Genomic DNA, 20,438 nt, shown 5'->3' on the forward strand with positions numbered 1-20,438 from the left:
TTTAAACTGCCCTTGAAATCAGCTGGACCTGGGATGTCTCAGGTAATGAAACTTTTGATTACCAATTCAGTGTATTCTATCTCTTTACTTCCAAACATTCTGAGTGGTTTTGTACTAAACATGCCTATTTTTTAAATTAGTATATATATATATAATTTTTTTTTTACTGTAGTAGGACAGGTACTTAATGAGACATGTGTTTTTCTTGGCTCTATTTTTAGTCTTCCCTTACCTGTGCTGAACTGATATAATTTTTTTTAATTCTTTTTCTTTTTGATGATATATTAGAAGCAATATATTCAGATTCCCTCCTTTGGAAGCTACCCTTTATATATATTTTAGTAGACATATATATATATGTATTTTATTTTTTCCCCATAGAAATGTTTAAAAGATTCAACATTTCTATTTCTCATTCAAACACATGGAGAGCTTTAACATAGTTCAACAACTCATTCACTATTTCACAATCAAATTTTAGTAAAAGACTTTCTTCTTTTTTTTAATGTAAAAATAAACTAAACATATTTTGATACTCACTAATCAATTTGATTTCCTAAGATAGTTTGTCAATTTTTAGGACCTTCAATTCTTCCCTGGAACCTATGTATTCCCTAAATTTGTAATTTTCCTCTCTGACTATACATTTTTATAAATCATGTGGTGAGATTTGTTAAATAATATTTTTATAGTGTTTGTACGATGCTATCAAGAAAGATTTTGTATTAACTTGGGAATTATAGTAGCCTGACAATCAACTGAAAGGACATCAGCTATGCCAATACAACACTACCAATTTCAGTTTGCAGCAAAAGTCGAGACTCCAGGCCCAAGATGATCAGCTGTCTTCCCAATGTTGTATTACACTGTGACAGGTAATCTGGGGAGTTTGATAGTAGAAAAACTAAGCAGGTAATTTGTTAACCAAGATTGGTGAATTCTGTCAGAAGGTATCAGGACTCCAGTATCCATCAAGTTGGGATTCAGAGACAAGACTAGCAAAAGCCAGGCAGAGCTCCATTTCTCAGAGGGGCCTGAAAAACTAGGAAAGCTATCAGACCAGTTCTCAGAAACAGAGATCCATGCAAAGCTCATTTGTCAAACTAAGAGCATAGACCAAAGTTGCTGTTCACAGTGGTGGCATATTTTGGAGCTGCAACTGCAGAATTTCTAAGGAAACAAAAAGGTAACCATATAGAACCCCAACTCTGGAGAATTAAGACAAACCTTAGCTTTATAATTTTGTCAAAGCACATTTTTCTAATTTAAATGTTCATTTTTGGAGCACTAAGATATTCATTTGTGGTGCAATAACTTTGTAACCGCAGGAAGAACTGTCAGATTAAATCTGAGCTTTCTAGGCTGTTTATGTTCATTGAATGGACTGTGTTTGAATTTGTAGCTTTCTCTTAAATATCTGGATAAAACACAAATAATTTGTTTCTGAAGGAAAGGCCACAAATTAAGGAAATTTTATTCCACATTGAATGTCTCTGTATTCACACACAAAAAAGTGAAATCTAAAGGTGCTTAATTTCTTTTATTAGTGTCATATATCATTCTGCATACAGGTCTTTTGTCTCCATAACTAGGTTTATTCCTAGGTATTTTATTCTTTTTGTTGCAGTGGTAAATGGGAGTGTTTCCTTAATTTCTCTTTCAGAATTTTTGTCGATAGTATACAGGAATGCAAGAGATTTCTGGGCATTAATTTTGTATCCTGCTACTTTACCAAATTCATTGATTAGCTCTAGTAGCTTTCTGGTAGCATCTTTAGGATTCTGTATGTATAGTATCATGTCATCTGCAAACAGTGACAGTTTTACCTCTTCTTTTCCAATTTGGATTCGTTTTATTTCTTTTACTTCTCTGATTGCCATTGCTAAAACTTCCAAAACTATGTTGAATAATAGTGGTGAGAGTGGGCAACCTTGTCTTGTTCCTGATCTTAGAGGAAATTGTTTCAGTATTTCATCCTTGAGAATGATGGTGGCTGTGGGTTTGTCATATATAACCTTTATTATGTTGAGGTAGGTTCCCTCTATGTCTACTTTCTGTTTTTACCATAAATGGTGTTGATTTTTGTCCAAAGCTTTTTCTGCATCTATTGAGATTATCATATGGTTTTAATCCTTCAGTTTGTTAATATAGTGTATCACATTGATTGATTTGCATATATTGAAGAATCCTTGCATTCCTCAAATAAACCCCACTTGATCATGGTGTATGATCCTTTTAATGTGCTGTTGGATTCTGTTTGCTAGTATTTTGTTGAGCATATTTGTATCTATGTTAATCAATGATATTGGTCTGTAGATTTCCTTTTCTTTGACATCTTTTCTTGGTTTTAAACTATAAGGCACTGTTGAAAGAAATTAAAGATGATACAAACAGATGGAGAAATATACCATGTTCTTGGATTGGAAGAATCAACATTGTGAAAATGATTATACTACTCAAAGAAATCTAAAGATTCAGGGTAATCCCTATCAAACTACCAATGACATTTTTCACACAACTAGAACAAAAAAGTTTACAATTTGTATGGAAACCCAAAAGACCCTGAATAGCAAAAGCAATCTTGAGAAAGAAAAACAGAGCTGGAGGAAGCAGGCTCCCTGACTTCAGACTATACTACAAAGATACAGTAATCAGCACAGTATGGTACTGGCACAAAAACAGAAATATAGATCAACGGAACAGGATAGAAAGCCCAGAGATAAACCTATGCACACATGGTCACCTTATCTTTGATATAGGAGGCAAGAATATACAGTGGAGAAAACAGCCTCTTCTATAAGTGGTGCTGGGAAAACCAGACAGCTACATGTAAAAGAATGAAATTAGAACACTTCTTAACACTATACACAAATGTAAGGTCAGACACTATAAAACTCTTAGCAGAAAACATAGGCAGAACACTCTATGACATAAATCACAGCAAGATCCTTTTTGACCCACCTCATAGAGAAATGGAAATAAAAACAAAAATAAACAAATGAGACCTCATGAAAGTTAAAAGCTTTTGCACAGCAAAGTAAACTATAAATAAGATGAAAAGACAACCCTCAATGAGATAAAATTTTGCACATGAAGCAGCTGACAAAGGATTAATCTCCCAAATATACAAGCAACTCATACAGCTCAATATCAAAAAAACAAACAACCAAATCCACAAATGGGTGGATGACCTAAATAGACATTTCTCCAAAGAAGATATACAGATTGCCAACAAACACGTGAAAGGATGTTCAACATCACTAATCGTTAGAGAAAGGCAAATCAAAACTACAATGAAGTATCACCTCATACCAGTCAGAATTGACATCATCAAAAAATCTACCAACAATAAATGCTGGAGAGGGTGTGGAGAAAAAGGAACCCTCTTGCACTCTTGGTGAGAATGTAAATTAAAAGAGTCACTATAGAGAACAGTATGGAGATTCCTAAAAAAAAACCTAAAAATAGAACTACCATATGACCCAGCAATCCCACTACTGGGCATATACCCTGAGAAAACCATAATTCAAAAAGAGACATGTACCCCAATGTTAATTGCAGCACTATTTACAATAGTCAGGACATGGAAGCAGCCTAAGTTTCTACTGACAGATGAATGGATAAAGAAGATGTGGCACTTATATACAATGGAATATTACTCAGCCATTAAAAGAATTGAAATTATTTGTAGTGAGGTGGGTGAACCTAGAGTCTGTCATACAGAGTGAAGTAAGTCTGAAAGAGAAAAAAAAAATACCATATGCTAAAACATATATAAGGAATCTGGGGGAAAAAATGGTTCTGATGAAGCCAGGTGCAGGACAGGAATAAAGACGCATATGTAGTGTTTAGACTTGAGGACACGGGGAGGGGGTAGTGTAAGATGGGTTGAAGTGAGAGAGTAGCATTGACATATATACACTACCAAATGTAAAACAGATAGCTAGTGGAAAGCAGCTGCATAGCACAGGGAGATCAGCTCAGTGCTTTGTGACCACCTAGAGGGGTGGGATAGGGAGGGTGGGAGGTAAACGCAAGAGGGACGGGATATGGGAATATAAGTATACATATAGCTAATAGACTTTGTTATACAGCAGAAACTAACACAACATTGTAAAGCAATTATACCTTAATAAAGATGTTAAAAAAAAAAGGTGCTTAAGCATGTACTATAGGCCTAGCATGTTATAAGGCATTTTACTTATGTGGCTTTATATAGCTTTCAACCCCTAATTAATGAGCAAGTATAATAATCTCTAGATGGTAAATGAAGAAATCAAGACTAAAAGTGACTGCATAATTTTCCCCAGGGTACATAACTCATGTCTGATCAACTCTGAAACTCTTGTGATTTCTCTGCCATCAAGTTACTACCCACTCCATATCAAACATCATATGCCATCATGTATTTTTTGAGCAGCTTGGTGAAGATAATATTCTTTTACCTAAAACTAAACAAATCATTCTTGTCAACATGTTTCTAATGTAAATTCAAAATAAATCTGACCTCATGGTTAGATGTCAAGATGCTAATATTGATTTTTATTTTATATGCATTTAGGGCAAACTAATTAGGTTCACAGGTTTCCACTCAAAATACTGATCAACACTATATGTGACTTTGAGGCTGAAGGATATTTATGGCTTTTTCCCCCCAATTAAATAGGAATAAGGTAATATATTCTAATATATTTGATTGTAACATTGTTTCCAGATTTTAAAGCATAGTAAAAAAAAAAAGTGATTTAGTATAAAAAGACATTACTTTGCATTAGTATTCTTTTAAACTTCAGAGACACAAGTTCTCTCCAAAATAGTACAAGATTTAGGTTTTAAAAATTCTTTTTAATCTTCCCTATAGTTCTGTTAATCAATAGCTGTAAGCTTAGCATAGTGCAGGAAAAGTCAGCAATAAAAAAAACATGAGAATTAATAATATTGATGGTTTCTGAAAGATTTGGGTCCATATCGCCAACTAATTACAAAAATCAGTGAAATTTGGAGACAAATGGGTGAATACAGTCTTCTTCAGTTCACTTACATTTTTTAAAGGCATAGCTTACAACATTCTCTCCAGGAAATCATTCTGTTTTGTTTGTACTTTGCTTATATTTTTCTCAAAATTTTAGTAATTTTTTATCACTAAAATTCTAGTTTGTGATTGTGAAAAAATGCATTAGGATGCTGAAGCACTTGTTATTTCTTGAAGCATAAAAATATGATGGAATGAATGTTCATTCACAAATTATTTCAGTCACTCAGCAATAACATTACATACTGAGTACTATAAATTTAATGGCATTTCATGTGTGTGGAGGAAATGTTACAAAGATCACTAAGATCTGATCAATGACTTTAAGTAAACAAATTCTATTATTTTACATTTGTCATAGATAAATTATTATATTTAAATTATTATAAGATCCCATCAACTGTGAAATGGATGTCTCTTGCAGGATATTAAAGTGTGAAAATCTAAATACCTTGGAACTAATGAAGGATAGTATGCTGCAGAGTCTGAAACCAAAACTCACCTAGTTGTTTTTGTATCCTCATTTCACTTAACATCAACCTATAATATTTTTTGTAGGCAACTAAATAGTCTTTGAAAATACATTTATAATGACTTTATATTAATCTATTATATGTGTATGCCATATTATTAATAGGGTGTCTAGTCATTGTTCTTATTTTTTTCTATATACTAATTAGTGCTTTCTTGAACATCATGCTCACCAGTGAGTATTTCCTTAGGATAAAACTTTTTGTGCTTATTAATCTGAGATCAACAATTATACTACTATCATAATATATAATACTCTGAGCTGACACATATATTTTTAATCTGAAACATTTTTCTTTGCATAACATATTTTTATGATTTTTTTCTTTAGGAAGGGTATTTAGATAAGGCCTTTTCTGAACCTGCCATGTCTGAGAAATGTTTTATCTACAGAGTGACTAGGTCATGTTTATTTTTTCTTCATGAATGTTACTCAATCTTCTTCTGACATTTTAGTGTCACTGAGATTTCTGAGGCCAGCCTCATTTCTGTTTTTTCCCTCCTTCCAATGCACATTTATTGAGCATTCACAGGGTGCTAGGTGCTGGCAAACAGTAATCAAGGTGGCAGGGTTATTACCCTTATAGACTTTTTTGTCACATAAAGGCTACATTTTATAGACAGCTACATTTATTCAGGCTACATATTTGGAGAAATAATATTTCCTTGTCTCCTAATCCTTAAAGTTTATGTTAAATTCGGTGTTGACTAGAAGATTTCATCCAATCTTCTAATTTCTTTTTTTTTTTTTTTTTTTTAAACATCTTTATTGGGGTATAATTGCTTTACAATGGTGTGTTAGTTTCTGCTTTACAACAAAGTGAATCAGCTATACATATACATATGTTCCCATATGTCTTCCCTCTTGCGTCTCCCTCCCTCCCACTCTCCCCATCCCACCCTTCCAGGCTGTCACAAAGCACCGAGCTAATATCCCTGTGCCTTGCGGCTGCTTCCCCCCAGCTATCTACCTTACTACGTTTGTTAGTGTGTATATGTCCATGACTCTCTCTCGCCCTGTCAAAACTCACCCTTCCCCCTCCCCATATCCTTAAGTCCGTTCTCCAGTAGGTCTGCGTCTTTATTCCTATCTTACCCCTAGGTTCTTCATGACATTTTTTTCCCTTAAATTCCATATATATGTGTTAGCATACGGTATTTGTCTTTTTCTTTCTGACTTACTTCACTCTGTATGACAGATTCTAGGTCTATCCATCTCATTACAAATAGCTCAATTTCATTTCTTTTTAAGGCTGAGTAATATTCCATTGTGTATATGTGCCACATCTTCTTTATCCATTCATCCGATGATGGGCGCTTAGGTTGTTTCCATGTCCTGGCTATTGTAAATAGAGCTGCAATGAACATTTTGGTACATGACTCTCTTTGAATTTTGGTTTTCTCAGGGTATATGCCAAGTAGTGGGATTGCTGGGTCATATGGTAATTCTATTTGTAGTTTTTTAAGGAACCTCCATACTGTTCTCCACAGTGGCTGAACCAATTCACATTCCCACCAGCAGTGCAAGAGTGTCCCCTTTTCTCCACACCCTCTCCAGCATTTATTGTTTCTTGAATTTTTGATGATGGCCATTCTGACCGGTGTGAGATGATATCTCATTGTAGTTTTGATTTGCATTTCTCTAATGATTAATGATGTTGAGCATTCTTTCATGTGTTTGTTGGCATTCTGTATATCTTCTTTGGAGAAATGTCTATTTAGGTCTTCTGCCCATTTTTGGATGGGGTTGTTTGTATTTTTGTTATTGAGCTGCATGAGCTGCTTGTAAATTTTGGAGATTAATCCTTTGTCAGTTGCTTCATTTGCAAATGTTTTCTCCCATTCTGAGGGTTGTCTTTTGGTCTTGGTTATGGTTTCCTTTGCTGTGCAAAAGCTTTGAAGTTTCATTAGGTCCCATTTGTTTATTTTTGTTTTTATTTCCACTACTCTAGGAGGTGGGTCAGAAAGGATCTTGCTGTGATTTATGTCATAGAGTGTTCTTCCTATGTTTTCTTCTAAGAGTTTGATAGTTTCTGGCCTTACATTGAGGTCTTTAATCCATTTTGAGCTTATTTTGGTGTATGGTGTTAGGGAGTGATCTAATCTCATACTTTTACATGTACCTGTCCAGTTTTCCCAGCACCATTTATTGAAGAGGCTGTCCTTTCTCCACTGTACATTCCTGCCTCCTTTATCAAAGATAAGGTGTCCATATGTGCGTGGGTTTATCTCTGGGCTTTCTATCCTGTTCCACTGATCTATCTTTCTGTTTTTGTGCCAGTACCATACTGTCTTGATTACTGTTGCTTTGTAATATAGTCTGAATTCAGGGAGCCTTATTCCTCCAGCTCCTTTTTTCGTTCTCAAGATTGCTTTGGCTATTCGGGGTCTTTTGTGTTTCCATACAAATTGCGAAATTTTTTGTTCTAGTTCTGTGAAAAATGCCAGTGGTAGTTTGATAGGGATTGCATTGGATCTGTAGATTGCTTTGGGTAGTAGAGTCATTTTCACAATGTTGATTCTTCCCATCCAAGAACATGGTATATCTCTCCATCTATTTGTATCATCTTTAATTTCTTTCATCAGTGTCTTATAATTTTCTGCATACAGGTCTTTCGTCTCCTTAGGTAGGTTTATTCCTAGATATTTTATTCTTTTTGTTGCAATGGTAAATGGGAGTGTTTTCTTGATTTCACTTTCAGATTTTTCATCATTAGTATATAGGAATGCCAGAGATTTCTGTGCATTAATTTTGTATCCTGCTACTTTACCAAATTCATTGATTAGCTCTAGTAGTTTTCTGGTAGCATCTTTAGGACTCTCTATGTATAGTATCATGTCATCTGCAAACAGTGACAGCTTTACTTCTTCTTTTCCGATTTGGATTCCTTTTATTTCCTTTTCTTCTCTGATTGCTGTGGCTAAAACTTCCAAAACTATGTTGAATAAGAGTGGTGAGAGTGGGCAACCTTGTCTTGTTCCTGATCTTAGTGGAAATGCTTTCAGTTTTTCACCATTGAGGATGATGTTTGCTGTGGGCTTGTCATATATGGCTTTTATTATGTTTAGGAAAGTTCCCTCTATGCCTACTTTCTGGAGGGTTTTTATCATAAATGGGTGTTGAATTTTGTCGAAAGCTTTCTCTGCATCTATTGAGATGATCATATGGTTTTTCTCCTTCAATTTGTTAATATGGTTTATCACATTGATAGATTTGCGTATATTGAAGAATCCTTGCATTCCTGGAATAAACCCCACTTGATCATGGTGTATGATCCTTTTAATGTGCTGTTGGATTCTGTTTGCTAGTATTTTGTTGAGGATTTTTGCATCTATGTTCATCAGTGATATTGGCCTGTAGTTTTCTTTCTTTGTGACATCTTTGTCTGGTTTTGGTATCAAGGTGATGGTGGCTTCGTAGAAGGAATTTGGGAGTGTTCCTCCCTCTGCTATATTTTGGAAGAGTTTGAGAAGGATAGGTGTTAGCTCTTCTCTAAACGTTTGATAGAATTCACCTGTGAAGCCATCTGGTCCTGGGCTTTTGTTTGTTGGAAGGTTTTTAATCACAGTTTCAATTTCAGTGCTTGTGATTGGTCTGTTCATATTTTCTATTTCTTCCTGATTCAGTCTTGGCAGGTTGTGCATTTCTAAGAATTTGTCCATTTCTTCCACATTGTCCATTTTATTGGCATAGAGTTGCTTGTAGTAATCTCTCATGATTTTTTTTATTTCTGCAGTGTCAGTTGTTACTTCTCCTTTTTCATTTCTAATTCTATTGATTTGAGTCTTCTCCCTTTTTTTCTTGATGAGTCTGGCTAGTGGTTTATCTATTTTGTTTATCTTCTCAAAGAACCAGCTTTTAGTTTTATTGATCTTTGCTATTGTTTCCTTCATTTCTTTTTCATTTATTTCTGATCTGATTTTTATGATTTCTTTCCTTCTGCTAGCTTTGGGGTTTTTTTGTTCTTCTTTCTCTAATTGCTTGAGGTGCAAGGTTAGGTTGTTTATTCGAGATGTTTCCTGCTTCTTAAGGTGGGCTTGTATTGCTATAAACTTCCCCCTTAGAACTGCTTTTGCTGCATCCCATAGGTTTTGGGTCGTTGTGTCTCCATTGTCATTTGTTTCTAGGTATTTTTTTATTTCCTCTTTGATTTCTTCAGTGATCACTTCATTATTAAGTAGTGTATTGTTTAGCCTCCATGTGTTTGTATTTTTTAAAGATCTTTTCCTGTAATTGATATCTAGTCTCATGGCGTTGTGGTCGGAAAAGATACTTGATACAATTTCAGTTTTCTTAAATTTACCAAGGCTTGATTTGTGACCCAAGATATGATCTATCCTGGAGAATGTTCCATGAGCACTTGAGAAAAATGTGTATTCTGTTGTTTTTGGATGGAGTGTCCTATAAATATCAATTAAGTCCATCTTGTTTAATGTATCATTTAAAGCTTGTGTTTCCTTATTTATTTTCATTTTGGATGATCTGTCCATGGGTGAAAGTGGGGTGTTAAAGTCCCCTACTATGAATGTGTTACTGTTGATCTCCCCTTTTATGGTTGTTAGTATTTGCCTTATGTATTGAGGTGCTCCTATGTTGGGTGCATAAATATTTACAATTGTTATATCTTCTTCTTGGATCGATCCCTTGATCATTATGTAGTGTCCTTCTTTGTCCCTTTTAATAGTCCTTATTTTAAAGTCTATTTTGTCTGATATGAGAATTGCTACTCCAGCTTTCTTTTGGTTTCCATTTGCATGGAATATCTTTTTCCATCCCCTTACTTTCAGTCTGTATGTGTCTCTAGGTCTGAAGTGGGTCTCTTGTAGACAGCATATATAAGGGTCTTGTTTTTGTATCCATTCAGCCAATCTGTGTCTTTTGGTGGGAGCATTCAGTCCATTTACATTTAAGGTAATTATTGATATGTATGTTCCTATTTCCATTTTATATATTGTTTTGGGTTCGCTACTATAGGTCATTTCCTTCTCTTGTGTTTCGTGTCTAGAGAAGTTCCTTTAGCATTTGTTGTAAAGCTGGTTTGGTGGTGCTGAACTCTCTCAGCTTTTGCTTGTCTGTAAAGGTTTTAATTTCTCCATCAAATGTGAATGAGATCCTTGCTGGGTAGAGTAGTCTTGGTTGCAGGCTATTCTCCTTCATCACTTTCAGTATGTCCTGCCACTCCCTTCTGGCTTGTAGGGTTTCTGCTGAGAGATCCGCTGTTAACCTTATGGGGATTCCCTTGTGTGTTATTTGTTGTTTTTTCCCTTGCTGCTTTTAATATACTTTCTTTGTATTTAATTTTTGACAGTTTGATTAATATGTGTCTTGGCGTGTTTCTCCTTGTATTTATCCTGTATGGGACCCTCTGTGCTTCCTGGACTTGATTAACTATTTCCTTTCCCATATTAGGGAAGTTTTCAACTATAATCTCTTCAAATATTTTCTCAGTCCCTTTCTTTCTTTCTTCTTCTTCTGGAACCCCTATAATTCGAATGTTGGTGCGTTTCATGTTGTCCCAGAGGTCTCTGAGACTGTCCTCAGTTCTTTTCATTCTTTTTTCTTTATTCTGCTCTGCAGTAGTTATTTCCACTACTTTATCTTCCAGGTCACTTATCCGTTCTTCTGCCTCAGTTATTCTGCTATTGATCCTATCTAGAGTGATTTTAATTTCATTTATTGCATTGTTCATCGTTGCTTGTTTCGTCTTTAGTTCTTGTAGGTCCTTGTTAACTGTTTCTTGCATTTTGTCCATTCTACTTCAAGATTTCGGATCATCCTTACTATCATTATTCTGAATTCTTTTTCAGGTAGATTGCCTATTTCCTCTTCATTTGTTAGGTCTGGTGGGTTTTTATCTTGCTCCTCATCTGCTGTGTGTTTTTCTGTCTTCTCATTTTGCTTATCTTACTGTGTTTGGGGTCTCCTTTTGCAGGCTGCACTTTCGTAGTTCCCGTTGTTTTTGATGTCTGTCTCCAGTGGCTAAGGTTGTTTCAGTGGGTTGTGTAGGCTTCCTGGTGGAGGGGACTAGTGCCTGTGTTGTGCTGGATGAGGCTGGATCTTGTCTCTCTAGTGGGCAGGTTCACGTCTGGTGGTGTGTTTTGGGGTGTCTGTGGCCTTATTATGATTTTAGGCAGCCTCTCTGCTAATGGGTGGGGTTGTGTTCCTGTTTTGCTAGTTGTTTGTCATAGGTTGTCCAGCACTGTGGCTTGCTGGTCGTTGAGTGAAGCTGGGTGCTGGTGTTAAGATGGAGGTCTCTGGGAGATTTCCGCTGTTTAATATTATGTGGAGCTGGGAGGTCTCTTGTTGACCAGTGACCTGAAGTTGGCTCTCCTATCTCAGAGGCAGAGCCCTGACTCCTGGCTGGAGCACCAAGAGCCTTTCATCCACACGGCTCAGAATAAAAGGGAGAAAAAGTAGAGAGAATTAGTAGAAGTATGAGGAAAGAAAGAAGGAAAGGAGGAAAGGAAGGAAGGAAGAAAGAAGCAAAGAAGGAAAGAAAGGAGGGAGGGAGGGAGGGAGGGAGGAAGGACGGAAGGAGGGAAAGAAGGAAAAAAAGACAGAAAGAAAGATGATACAGTAAAAATAAAATAAAGTATAATATAGTTATTGAATTAAAAAATATTTAGAAAAAAAAAAAGGGACGGATAGAACCTTAGGACAAATGTTGGAAGCAAAGCTATACAGAGAAAATCTTACACAGAAGCATACACATACACCTTCACAAAAAGAGGTAAAGGGGGAAAAATCATAAATCCTGCTCCCTGAGACCACCTCCTCAATTTGGGGTGATTCGTTGTCTAAAGGAGGGAGGGAAGGAAGGAAAGAAAGAAAGAATGAAGGTAAAGTATAATAAAGTTATTACAATTAAACTTAATTATTAAGGAAAAGAATTTTTAAAAAAAAGTCATGGACGGATAGAGCCCTAGGACAAATGGTGGAAGCTAGAGTATACAGACTAGATGTCACACAGGAGCATACACGTACACCTTCACAAAAAGAGGAAAAGGGAAAAAAATCATAGATTTCGCTCCTAAATTCCACCTCTTCAATTTGGGATCATTCCTTGTCTATTCAGGTATTCCACAGATGCAGGGTATATCAAGTTGATTGTGGAGCTTTAATCCGCTGCTTCTGTGGCTGCTGGGAGAGATTTCCCTTTCTCTTCTTTGTTTTCACAGCTCACAGGAGCTCAGCTTTGGATTTGGCCCTGCCTCTGCGTGTAGGTCGCTGGAGGGCGTCTGTTTTTTTGCTCAGACAGGACGGGGTTAAAGGAGCCGCTGATTCGGGGCCTCCGGCTCACTCAGGGCGGGGGTTGGGGGATGGGGGAAGGAGAGGCACTGCGTGCGGGGCCGGCCTGCGGCTGCAGAGGCAGCGTGACGTTGCGGCAGAGGCCGGCGTGACGTTGCACCAGCCTGAGGCCCGCCGTGCGCTGTCCCGGGGAAGTTGTCCCTGGATCCCGGGAACCTGGCAGTGGCGGGCTGCACAGGCTCCGCGGAAGAGGGGTGTGGAGAGTGACCTGTGCTCGCACACAGGCCCCTTGGTGGCAGCAGCAGCAGCCTTAGCGTCTCCCGCCCGTCTCTGGGGTCCGCGGTTTTAGCCGCGGCTCGCGCCCATCTCTGGGGTTTGCGCTTTCAGCCGCGGCTCGCGCCCGTCTCGGGGGCTCGCGCCCTCAGCCGCAGCTCGCGCCCGTCTCTGGGGTTCGCGCTTTTAGCCGCGGCTCGCGCCCGTCTCTGGAGTTCCTTTAAGCAGCGCTCTTAAACCCCTCTCCTCGCGCACCAGGAAACAAAGAGGGAAGAAAAAGTCTCTTGCCTCTTCGGCTGGTGCAGGCTTTTCCCCGAACTCCCTCCCGGCTAGTCGTGGTGCACTAACCCCTTCAGGCTATGTTCAAGCCGCCAACCCCAGTCCTCTCCCTGAGCTCCGTCCAAAACCAAAACCCGAGCCTCAGCTCGCAGCCCCGCCCGCCCCGGTGGGTGAGCAGCAAGCCTCTCGGGTTGGTGAGTGCCGGTCGGCACCGATCGTCTGTGCAGGAATCTCCCCGCTTTGCCCTCCGCACCCGTCGCTGTGCACTACTCCGCGGTCCCGAAACTCCCCCCTCTGCCTCCCGCAGTCTCCGCCCGCGGAGGGGCTTCCTAGTTTGTGGAAACTTTTCCTCCTTCACAGCTCCCTCCCACTGGTGCAGGTGCCGTCCTTATTCTTTTGTCTCTGTTTTTTCTTTTGCCCTACCCAGGTACGTGGGGAGTTTCTTGCCTTTTGGGAGGTCTGAGGTCTTCTGCCAGCCTTCAGTAGGAGTTCTGTAGGAGTTGTTCCACGTGTGGATGTATTTCTGGTGTATCCGTGGGGAGGAAGGCGATCTCCGCGTCTTACTCTTCCGCCATCTTCAAGGTCCCCCCCCAATCTTCTAATTTCTAATAGGCCGGCTCTTGGAGTATGTTGAAGAATTATGATATTGACCTTGAATATGTTGGGGAAAGAGTTCCATGTTCAGTCACTATGATGTGTCAGGGCTGCAGAGTATTTTCCAGTGCAAATTAAGGAAAGATTTTCTCAATATTTTTCCTAGATCTTTGTGCCCATTTCAAGTTGCAATTTCTTTTTTCTTCAAGTCAGTTTTCCTATTATTTCTTTCATGATTGATTTTTTTTTACCATCTCTGTTCTTTTCTTTGAAAATACAGATTTTATACATAACACATCTCTATGATTTGCATACCCTATATTTTATCTTCTTATTTTTATCTCTAGCTTCTCCTTTGAGTTTTGAGAAGTAGTTCAGAATTATCTTCTATATTCAATGATCTTTCTTCTTTCTCTTTGTAGTCACCCATTATGATGACTTTTGTTTTGTTTGTTTTTAATGAATTACTTTTTGTATCAGTCAGGGTTGGCAGGAAATGTATGGCATTCTCAAATCTGATATGTTTAGGAAAAGTTTTAAAAAGGGACACATGTTTGATCTGGGTATAAGTAAACCATGAGGAAAAGTGTGTTCTCTGGCACTAATAACAGCAATTTGCTATTCCTCTCTCCCACCTGAAGTGAAGTAGCAGTTACCAAAACCTGGAGCCAGAACCATGTGGAGTGGGCCACCTGGTATTAGCATTAGCTAAGGTTAAGAGCAGCAGAAAGTCCATGGCAACCCCATAGGGAGTAAACCAAAGAATAATTAACATAATGGTCTTTTAGAATAAAAATATAATCCTATTTACTGAGAAAATACGAAAAATAAAAGGGAAAAGGACAGCCAACAGTGTGAAATAACTTTATATTAATACATAATGATAACATGACATGGCAGAATTGGGACCAAACATAGTAATGATATTAATAAATCTAAATGAGTTTAACTCAGTAAGAAAAGACTTGTCTGATTGGAATACACAAATCAAAACCCAGTTCTTTACTGTGTACATGAAATATAGCGATCCAGATGGCTAAAGAGAAACGGATGGGAAAATATACCAGGAAAATTATAGAAAGAAAGCAAGGGAAGACTTCCTTGGTGGCATAGTAGTTAAGAATCCGCCTGCCAAGGAGACACAGGTTCAAGTCCTGATCCAGGAAGATCCCACATGCCACAGAGCAGCTAAGCCCGTGTGCCATACCTACTGAGCCTGCGCTCTAGAGCCTGCAAGACACAACTACTGAATCCTGCACGCTTAGAGCCCCTGCTCCACAACAAGAGAAGCCACCGCTGTGAGAAGCCCACGTACCTTAACGAAGAGTATCCCCCGCTAACCTCAACTAGAGAAAGCCTGCATGCAGCAACGAAGACCCAATGCAGCCAAAAATAAATAAATCAATCAAAATAAATTTTTAAAAAATCCTTAAAAAAACAAAAAGCAAGGGAAATGCTTCTGATATTAAACAAGACCTTCAGTCCGAAAAGCATTAAGTAGTACAAAGAATGTAAGAATGACAGAGTTAGCAAATGAAAATACTGAAATCTCAGTTAAATGTGAATTTAAACAGTGAATATTTTATTATACTAATATTCCATGCAACATTTTAACACTAGTTAAAAATTATACATTGTTTATATGAAATCTAAATTTTATAAGGATTCATGTATTTTTCTAACAATCTTACTCTTTTCCCAGTGAATAATGTTTACCTGAAGAAGCACAATCTATAGAATGTAATCATAAAACAACTTTATATTTGTTTCTTACTGTCCTTTAAATCTGCTGTTTTCCCAACAGGTCCTACTCCACACCAATAGTTTCTAACTGCTCCAGGATTGCAGCTTGAGGAAGATGAATAGGTAAGAAGACTTGACAGATTTGACTGACACTGTGTTGGTTATTAGCAATATCCCTCTTAAAATATGTTCAAAACTGACTAATCATTTCATTTGTGGTTTCTTCAGAGATCTGCTTTCCATCTTTGGGGATATCTCTGTTACAGCTTCTTTGATATGGGTGAATGCATCTCACTTCTGGCTGGAAGTTACTCCTTCCTTGGCTTGTAGTAATACAGAACTACCTTCAGTTTATCTCTGCTGATTTTGCTTTGCCCCTCCAGGTGGCCTTTTTGGATAGGACCTAAGACAAATTGTAAGTAGTTGGTATCTGAATCATAGGAAGCACTCAAACATTCTTTGCTCTCATCAATTCTGGGAGGCTAACCATCTTTCCTTAACTCAGCCATCAAACTATCTAGATAGCTCATTTCTAACCCTTTGGATTTCCTAGGGGGAAACAGATATCATTTTGCTCTCTTCTTTTTTTGCAAAGGACACATGCTATGCTCTCTGAATGGATGCCACAAAACCACTCTCTAATTATTTCTAATTCTTCTCTTGCACTTTGCCTATTGAAAATATATTTGAAACATATATAACATCTTTTAAAAACCCACATAAAATATTTAAAATAAAAATATATTTTAATAAGTTAGCAGTTACAAATTGATTAACCTCAAACTACAAGTTTTGAAGGAATATAATTAATAGCTTACAATATGGTTGTATAATTTGACTCAGTATTTACAATGTTTTAAACGAAAATCTTCTGAAAGATCAAAGCACCCACTACAAAGTCTCAGCTTTTCTTAAGTTTTTTTTTTTTTTTTCCTTTCAGAGGAAAAGATGAGAGAAAGTGCCATCATGTGTTATTTTGTAAATACTATTTTTATTATAAAAAGAATCTACTTTTATTACAGCATTATGACAAATTGACAAAACAGGAAAACAAAAGGGCATGCAATTACCCTTATTAAAAATAACCATAATTACCATTTTAGCTTATACCTTTCTATCATATTTCTAGGTATAATTGTGCATATTTTTATACAATGATACACAAACTGTACATGTGTTACAACCTACTTTTTTCACTTAATTGTACAGCATAAACATTTCTCATCCCAATAAATATTCTTTCTCATCAAATTAACATTTCAATGTATAGTATCCTATAATTTATATGCTCAATATTCTATTTTAGGCGTACTTTCTGTGATGAATATCTTGAATATCTTTGTGTACAAAGTTAAGCAGTTCATCTAATTTCCTTAGGATAAATTCATAAGAACTAATACTTGGGTCCAACAGCTTAAAAGTTTTAAAACTTCCTGTATTATGAATCAACAAATATCAGATTTCAGGTTCTCAATTTGTTTCCTTATGGTGGAAATGTTTTATATAATAGAAATTTTATTCTTTTTTAATAATCAGTGCCCAAATTTAAGTTAGAATATAGTATCTTTTGAGCTGAAAGTTGCCTGTCATTGTATTAGTCATTATTCAAATTATCTTTTCTTTAATGTTGTTCTCTCTTTTTTTTTTTTTTTTCACAATTCTCTGCATGCTTAAAGTAGCTGGAGAAAAATCTGTTTGGGGAGAAAAAAAGAAAAAAATAAGTTTTGCAACTAAGTTTATATGAATTATTTGTAGACAATATAAATTATATTTCCATATTTTGTGGTCTAGTAATATAATCATCCATTTTTTGTTCAAGTAGAAGATCAAATCAGCATTAAAATATTTCTTGAGAATATTCCTAAAAATTTTACCTTTAGGTAATTGTAACTTAAACAGTAAACTTTATTTTCTGAGAATAATTTTACCATCTTTTTAACCTGAAGTTTTTCCCTACTGATGTAACTAAAGGAACTGAGTATTTTTCAAAGGTTTATGTGCTATTATATCAAAGATTCCTAGAGAAAATTGACCAAGCATTCTCAGAGCTTTCAATCTTGTTATAAAATAAAGATGTATTTTAAAGGTGATTGTGTCTGGAATTCTGTTTTAAAGTTGCACATTTTAGATAGTGTGCAAAATGAAATAGTGCACTTTTTTGATAAAATGATAAGATGTTGAGTTTGCTGATGTTTGACTAAGTCATACATGAAACTCAAAAGCAACTTCTTGAAGTAATTAGTGATATTTCTTCATATTCTATCAAGATACAGGACAAGTAAGATGGAAAACATTCAGGTTGTATACAAAGGGGTCTGAGCATCCTTTTTTTCTTAACGCTAAAAACAGAAAATATTTTATTGATACTGACAAATCATGAATTTCTAATAGGAACAGTGAGCAGAGATTTTTTTTTTTGAAGATAAGAAAATAAATTGGTAAAGGCCTGTTAATAATCAACAGATTTATTATTGGAAAGAAGCTACCTTTTTGGAGATAAGGCCATGCAAATTCCTACTTTTTCAGAATCTTAATAAAAATCATATATGTGTTAAAAAAACTGTTAACAGTTTAGTTGTTAGAGTAGTTGTCCATTCAGCTCAGTAACCCTCATTTTGCTATTTGTTTTCCTTATGTATTATGACTTTTTTGTTCCTCTATTCCTCCTTTTGTGTTACATATATATATATATATATATATATATATAATGTTTCTAGTATACTGTTTTAATTCTTTTGCTTTTTTTTAATTTTGCTTTTGATTTGTGTCCTTAGTAGTTTCACTGAGTTACAATTAGCATATTAATTTACAATTCAGTTCATGTAAAAATCATCTTAATTTCAAAAGTATACAAAATATTTGCTCCTCTATAATACCACATCCTCCCTCCTCCCTTGTGCTATAATTGTCATACAAATTATATTTTTGTATACTATAAGTCCATCCCCACAGCTTTATAATTATTGCTTTATGTTATTCTCATTTAAATTAGGTAGAAAAAAAAGTGTTACAAATAAAAAACCTGCCTGTACTGTATTTTATATTTATTTATGTAGTTAATTTTACTAGTGCTCTGTACTTGTTTCATTTCAGTCTGAAGTATTCCTTTTCATGTTTTTATAAGGAAATTTTGCTAGAAACAAATAGTCTTGGTTTTTGTTTATCTAGGACTATCTTAATTTCTCCTTGATTTTGAAGGATAGTTTTGCTTGATATAGAATTATTGGTTGACAGCCTTTTTCTTTCATCACTTTATATATGTCATCCCACTGTGTTCTAGCATTCATGATTTATGATAATCAAGCAGTTATTAGTCAGCTATTGAAGCTCCCTTGTATGTGATGAGTAATTTTCTCTTGCTTTTTTCAAGATTTTTTACCTTTTGCTTTTGCTAGCTTGACCATGATGTGTCTCAGTGTAGACCTCTTTGAAATTATTCTACTTAGAGTTTTCTGAGCTTCTCAGATGTGAGATTAATGTTTTCATGATTTTTGGCCATTATTTGTTCAAATATTCTTCCTGTTATTTTCTCTGTCTATTTTCTTTCTGGAACTCCCACTATGTGCATGTTGGTTTGCTAGATGGAATCTCACAGGCCTCTAAGGTTGTATGAGTTTTTTCTTGACTATTTTTTCTTTCTGTACCTCAAACTGAATAATCTCAATTGCCCCATTTTCAAGTGCACTGATTCTTCCTTCTTCCCATTCAAATTTGATGTTGAGCCCCTCTAGTTAAGTTTTCAACTCCAGAATTCCTTTTTCTTCCTTTTCACAGTTCCTATCTCTTTATTGGCATCCTCTGTTTGGTGAGACATCATTTTCATGGTTTCTTTGCACATGATTTCCTTAAACCCTTCAATATATGTAAAATAGTTGGTTTAAAGTCCTTGGCTAATAAGCCCAATGTCTGGGGTTCTCCAGGGACAGTTTTTATTCATTTATTTCTTTTTCTTTTCTGTGTAGGTGTCATGTTCTTGTTTATTATTTTTTGCCATTGTTGCAAATTGTTTTTCAACATAATATTTTGTTGTTGAGAACAGGACATTTTGAATATTATAATGTGGAAACTCTGGAAGTCAGATTTACACCTCTTCTGAGTTTTGTTGTTGTTCTGTTTGTTGTCATTTGTTTGCTGTTGTTTCTGTTATTATTGCTGTTTGTCTAAGTGTCTTTTCTGCACTAATTTGGTAAATTCTACATTCATGTTTTGTATGGTCATGAAGTCTCTGCATGGTTAGCTTAGTGATCAGTTGAGGACCAGCCAGAGATTCCCTTAAATGCCTTGAACCAGTAAGTCTCCCAGTCCTTGCAGAAGGGCTTGTATGTGTGTTGGGATGTCTCTCTAATCTCCAAAAATGTTGCCTTAATCTTCACTTCCTGCTTGCACCAGCTACAAAGTCAGGCAGAGGTGAGATCAGAATGTTCTTGTGCCTTTCCTGGGCATGCACACAGTCTTGTACATGTTTGTGGTCTTCTTGATCACCGAGAATATTCTAGAGCTTTTTGGAACTTCCTAAAGGAACTTATTTCCTAGTTTTTCCCTTTAAATATTTTGATCAGCCTCTTATTAGCCACAAATGATATTGCTGTCTCAGGCAGCTGTGATTATAAATAATTCTTATAATGGTTTTGCCCAAATGCCCTGAGGATAGAGCTGTTTACACAGAGCAAGCTGAGTCTATCCTGTGTTGTCTTCTCCAGCAGCTGCTGGCCTTCTGATTTTCACAGCTATCATGAC

Source organism: Phocoena sinus, chromosome 20 (genome assembly GCF_008692025.1).
Source record: "Phocoena sinus isolate mPhoSin1 chromosome 20, mPhoSin1.pri, whole genome shotgun sequence".
Classification (NCBI taxonomy): domain Eukaryota; kingdom Metazoa; phylum Chordata; class Mammalia; order Artiodactyla; family Phocoenidae; genus Phocoena; species Phocoena sinus.